The 6,325-nt window shown below is 42.8% G+C and overlaps 1 pseudogene across 1 annotated transcript; it reads left to right on the plus strand.

Moving 5' to 3' along the window:
• The first annotated feature begins 2,893 nt into the window (after window positions 1–2,893).
• Window positions 2,894–4,684, plus strand: LOC102864062 (annotated as a pseudogene). Its single transcript, XR_438918.1, has 2 exons — window positions 2,894–4,014; window positions 4,261–4,684. The product of XR_438918.1 is annotated as an E3 ubiquitin-protein ligase RING1-like (transcript).
• The last annotated feature ends 1,641 nt before the right edge of the window (window positions 4,685–6,325 follow it).

Below are 6,325 nucleotides of genomic sequence, written 5' to 3' on the forward strand. Positions count from 1 at the left end.
TTATTACGTAAAAATACAGGATGAGCTCTTAGGTCTTCACTTTCAAGATGACAAAGAATAGTACAATGGTTGTGCCAAAAAGGGCCATGGCCACACGCAGCCTATTTGCTGAATGAACAGTGCCTACCCCCTGCTCAAACACAAAGCAATTAAGAAGTTCATAATTCAAAATATAGTAGAGGGAGCTGCCCTCAGGGATATTTCCAAAGTCAGTGTCTTTGACACATATGTACTGCCAAGGCTCTATGTAAAACTGCACTATTGTGTGAATTATGCCATTCATAGCAAGGTGGTAAGGATCTGTTCTCATGAAGCCTTGAAAGGACAGAACACCTCCATCCAGACTTAGACCTGCAGGTGCTGCCCCACGGAAGTCCATGTAAGGATTTGATTCCTTAAAGGCTCGGGGGGCGGGCGACACAAAAAAACAAAACAAACTTCATCTGAATATAAAATGAAAAAAATTCTATTTCTATTATATAAACTCATTTCAGTTTTATAAATTCATCAGAAAAGAAAATGGAAATTATACTTAAAAAAGTACAGGATGCTTAGTGAAAGTTAGATTTTAGAGAATGATATTTTAGTATTATTATTACCCAAGTAATTGATTATTTATCTAAAATTAGTATTTAAGGGGCACCTATGTTTTATCTGTCGTAATTTAAGAAGTTCTTGTGGTATATTAGTAAAAGTGTTCAGCTGCTAGCTAATCAATTGGTGACTTGAACGCAGGCAGTTGATTCTGTGGATCATAACAAATTATGGCTAACAGTGAGCAAAATGGGAATCCAAGAACACTTAATTGTGCTCATGAGAAACTTATACCTTAAAGAAGAAGCTGTTGTGCTAACAGAGCAGAGGAACATTTCATAGTTAAAAATAAAGGAATCTGTGTATCAGAATTGTGTCCCTTCACCATATATATCCAATCTATACTCCGATCAAATTATTTGAGAAGCTAGACTCTGTGAAGAAAAATGTGGTATCAGGTTTGGAGGAAGATCCATCAACAACCTACATTACGCAAATTAGCATTGTTTGCTAAAAGTCAGGAGGACTTGAAATATTTGTTTCAGAAGATCAAAAATGGCTGTCTTAAATATATACATCGCATTTCAATGTCAGAAAAATGAAAATTCACAGAGTAGGGGACCATTATATAGATGGGGAAAAGATTAGAACAGTCAATGACTTTACCTTTCTTTTGTTGAACAATCAACACCCTTGGTACCACGGATCAGGAGAATTGGAGATATATTCTATTGGGTAAGTCTGCTGTTAAGGACCGCCCCAAACTACTTAAAAGCAATGATGACAGTTTGAAGAGTAAGACAAGCCTGATTCAGGCAGTGGTCTTGTCAATCACTTGCCATACATCTCAGAGCTGAACAGTTAAAAAAGAATAATAGAAGAAGAAGAAATGCCTTTGAGTTATGATGCTGGTGAAGAGTGTTGGGTATCCCATAGACTGCAAAACTCCTTACCACTAAGCCATGAGAGTTTCCTAAACAAAATATGTTGTTGTTGTTGTTAAATACTGACGAGTCATAGATGACTCATAGCGACCCTATAAACAAAAGATCTGAGCATTTGTATAACTTTGTTCGTTTCTCTAAGTTCATAGAGTTTCCAGAGGCAAGCTGTTTTGAAAGTGGATGTCACTCCCGCTTCCAAGCTTGTTTTAGTTGGAAAGCTCCACCAAACACTGTCCACCATAGGTAACCATTCTTGCTTATAGATATCCCATAGACTGCCAGAAGAACAAGCAGATATATGTTAGGAAAAGTACAGTATGAGCACTACTTGAGGCAAAGATGGCAAAGCTTCATCTCTCATAGTATTGGCATATTGTTAGGAGAGCCTATTAATTGGGTAGAAACACTATGCTTGTAAATATTGAGGATGAGAAATAGAGTAGAAGACTCCCAACCAAGTTGACCCAGAGACTGCATCAGTGGGCTAAATTGTGTTAGAGAAGATGAGGCTGGCACAGGTCAGAACAGGATCCAGGTCTATTTTTTCCTAGCATCTCTATGAATCATACCTGACTGGATGATGCCTGTCAACAAAAACCACCACCATGTTATGAGGTGAGCTCTGGTGGGTTAGTGTAAGCAATTTTGCTGCCAACACAATGGTATGTGGTCTAAATCAACCAGCTGTTCCGTGGTAGAAAGATGGGCAATCTTCTCTTACGCAATTGTGTGAGGCCAAAGGAGGGTCTGTTATGGATTTGTTCTCACTAAGTAGCAACACAATATTATTAACTACAGTCTTCTTGGAAATTTGAAAGTTAAGATCTTTTGAATTATTTATATTTTAATCATAAAAGTTGAATTTCATGCATTTGTGGTACATTATTACTGAGTACACATTAATCAATTGTTTGCCATGTTAGCACAGCTGCAATGATTAATTGAAATCTCTACATATATTTCTTTCTGTGTTCAAAACAGTATTTAAAGGAGGATCCCACTTTTATGGTGTGTTGTGTTAGAGTATGACATACAGCCCATGTATGCTGCTTATTGTTCAAAAATAATGGTCCCTACTAGGTTATATATGACATGCTTTCAATTAGCTTATCCTTTTTTGTTTTGTTTCATGTTCTGTCATCTTTCAAAGTTCTTATAATTCTCAAATGCATTTCTACAGAGTTAAAACCAACTCATAACTGATCCTCCACCAACTTTTAAGAATTTGTAAATCCCAAGGACCCTGCGCCCATGCCATGGCAGTGGCGCTGGCGGGAGCTGCTGTCTGAGCAGGGGCTGGCGACGGAGCGACTTTAGCCGGGGAGTCGGGGCCCAGGGAGAGGCGAGACAGCTGCCCGGACGCCTGGACGGCTGGAGCCGGCTGGGCTCTGGTGGGAGAGCTGTGTCTGGTCACCATGACGACGCCTGCGAATGCCCAGAATGCCAGTAAAACGTGGGAACTCAGCCTCTATGGGCTGCACCGGACTCCGCAGGAAGCCATCATGGATGGCACAGAGATTGCCGTTTCCCCTCGGTCGCTGCACTCAGAACTCATGTGTCCCATCTGCCTGGACATGCTGAAGAATACAATGACCACCAAGGAGTGCCTCCACCGATTCTGCTCCGACTGCATCGTCACAGCCCTCAAGAGCGGAAACAAGGAGTGCCCCACCTGTCGCAAGAAGCTGGTATCCAAGAGGTCTCTTCGGCCAGACCCTAACTTTGATGCCCTGATCTCAAAGATCTATCCCAGCCGGGAGGAATATGAAGCCCACCAAGACCGGGTGCTCATCCGCCTCAGCCACCTGCACAACCAGCAGGCACTGAGCTCCAGCATCCAGGAGGGTCTGCGCATGCAGGCCATGCACAGGGCCCAGCGAGTGAGGCGGCCGATGCCTGGGTCCGATCAGACCACAACGATGAGTGGGGGGGGGAAGGAGAACCTGGGGAGGGAGAAGGGGATGGAGAGGATGTGAGCTCAGACTCTGCCCCTGACTCTGCCCCAGGCCCTGCTCCCAAGCGACCCCGTGGAGGGGGTGCCGGGGGAAGCAGTGTAGGGACAGGGGTTGGTGGCACTGGCGGGGTGGGTGGGGGTGCTGGTTCTGAAGACTCTGGTGACCGGGGAGGAACTCTGGGAGGGGGAACCCTCGGACCCCCAAGCCCTCCTGGGGCTCCAAGTCCCCCAGAGCCAGGTGGAGAAATCGAGCTACTGTTCCGGCCCCACCCCCTGCTCGTGGAAAAGGGAGAATACTGCCAGATTAGGTATGTGAAGACAACTGGGAATGCCACAGCGTACCATCTCTCCAAGTACCTGGCCCTGCGCATTGCCCTTGAGCGGAGGCAGCAGCAAGAGGCAGGGGAGCCAGGAGGCCCTGGAGGGGCTCCCTCTGACGCTGGAGGACCTGATGGGGGTGGCGGGGAGGGCGGGGGTGCCGGAGGCAGTGACGGCCCTGAGGAGCCTGCTTTGCCCAGTCTGGAGGGTGTCAGTGAGAAGCAGTACACCATCTACATCGCCCCTGGTGGTGGAGCTTTCACGGTGAGAGTTGTGTTGGGGGAGAGGGGTAGACAGAACCATACCCTGACCTAACTCACCAGCCCTCTTCTCTCCATTTCCATCTCCCTTATCGCTTCTTTTTCTTCCCTGGCATGCCACTGTGTCCCCCTGCTTTCCCCTCCATCTCTTTCTTTTTCTCTCTGTCCTTGCTCACCTTCTGCTTTTCATTTCCTACACCGTCTTTCCAACTTTACTCATCTTTGCCTCTCTTTTCCATCCCTTCCCTAGACGCTGAATGGCTCACTGACCCTGGAGCTAGTGAATGAGAAATTCTGGAAGGTGTCTCGGCCTCTGGAGCTCTGCTACGCTCCAACCAAGGATCCAAAGTGACCCTGCAAGGGTACAGCCAGAGGACGGGGACCACAGGGTGGCCTGTGTCCCGGCCTCCTACCCCAGCTTCTCTGTCCCCCATTGCCCTCCCAACCCAGCTGACCAGCAAAAGGACACAATTGAGGAAAAGTCGCTTTTATACAAAGTATCTATATCAGATTCTTCTATATTGTACAGAGAGGGGCATGTGCCCCCACCTACTGCCTTTTCTATTGATGCCCAGCTTCCAGTCTGTATAAAATGTTGGGGAAGGTGAAGAGCCCTCCCCATCACTCCTTCTCCCCAAGACAACAAATTTGCTTTTTGTTCCACTTTGAAAAAAAAAAAAAGAATCTGTAAATCCCATGGAAGGAGATTATCCATGTTTCTCTTTACAACATATGGATCCATTTCTGATAGACTAAAGCTGTCTGTCTTTGGGTTAGTAGCACAACTCTTTAACTATCAGGTGACCAGAGATCTTTCATAATTTAAGCCATCAGAATAAAATTAATACATAGCTTTCTTTCTTATGAACTCATTATTTTCATGATATTTTTGTCTTGATGATTGCTTTCTTATAAGTATTCATTTTACTATTTCTGTTATGCCAAAGTTGAAATAATTTTATAAACCATGCATTTAATTCAGTTTGACTAAATCCATGAGCAAATTCTCAGTTATACAAGTTCAGTTGGACAGAAAGCATGAAAGAATTATTTGATGATGCAGTTAGAAAAGATTGAGAATCAGAATAAACTTAAAAAGCTTGTAACAACAATGGTAATAGTAGGACTTGCCCAGACATTTTATGGAGAAAAAATAGTCAATGAAGACTCAACAACAGAACCAAAATCCTAGATTGAAGTTACATATAAAAAAAATATGTATTTTTCTGCTAAATCACCACGTTAAATCATATCAAATTGTGGTAAAAAAAATCTTCATTGCCCTTCCAACATGTGCATTGCTACAATGTGATTGCCTTGTTCAACTGTAGTAAAACTCTAATAAGTTGCTTTTCTTTTCAAATTTTCTTTTATTTGGGTGAAATTATTTCTAGTGGGGTAGTCCACAAAGGGTTTTGCAGTTTATCCCAAGGAGATACTTCTCTAGAGGTAAAAAAAAAAAATAAATCCACTAGTATCTCCTTAAGAAAAAGATGAGCAGTCTCCCACCCCCCATTTGGTTTAGTCTCTGAAAATTCATTAGAGCGACTGTTAAGTGTCAGTACTGATTCAATGGATAGGAATGAGATAAATTATTTGAGGAAGTGGCAGTTAACAGTAGATGGATAGGGGTTAAGAATAACTGAAATAATGGTGAGGAAACAGAAGCAGCAATGAGGAGGTCGAGGAGATAAGCAGACAAACAGTAGAATTCTGAACACTGAGAACAGTTGGATTTACTATCACTGATGAATGTATTTAGTAAAAGACTGTGATTTAAAACACGAATTTGTCAATAGATCCTAGAACTCTTTATCTTGGAATTGGGAATCCATTAATTGGGAGTAAGTTATGGGAAGGTTAGCAAGACTATAACTAGAATCAAGAATTTCTGGTGCTAAGCAAAACAGCCATCCATTCATTCTTATTTTACCATGCAACTTAGAATGATTACCAAGCCAAGCATGGCCTAGTTTCTGAAGACATCATGATGAGCTTTAGATGTAATATATATACTCAACATGGTCTCATCACAGTAATGTCTATGATGAGAGCTTTGAGAAAAAGAGAATACAAATTCTATAGACTAAGATGTCTAAAGAGAGTCACACTGTTAAACCAAAGGCTGAGCTTCTTTAGAGCTTAAATCTATCAATTATTCCTTGGGGAAGGACACTTAGTCTCCTTCTGTGCAATTTACAGCCTTGGCACATACAGGAGGGTCAGCTGTGGGTCATTTCTGCCTCAATGGCAGTAAGTTATTTAGTATAAAATATGAAAAAGCATTTCAAATCCACTTGGGAAATTCGTTTTAT

This window comes from Elephantulus edwardii, unplaced genomic scaffold (assembly GCF_000299155.1).
Source record: "Elephantulus edwardii isolate Elephantulus edwardi_28Jun2011 unplaced genomic scaffold, EleEdw1.0 scaffold00078, whole genome shotgun sequence".
NCBI classification, from domain to species: Eukaryota; Metazoa; Chordata; class Mammalia; order Macroscelidea; family Macroscelididae; genus Elephantulus; species Elephantulus edwardii.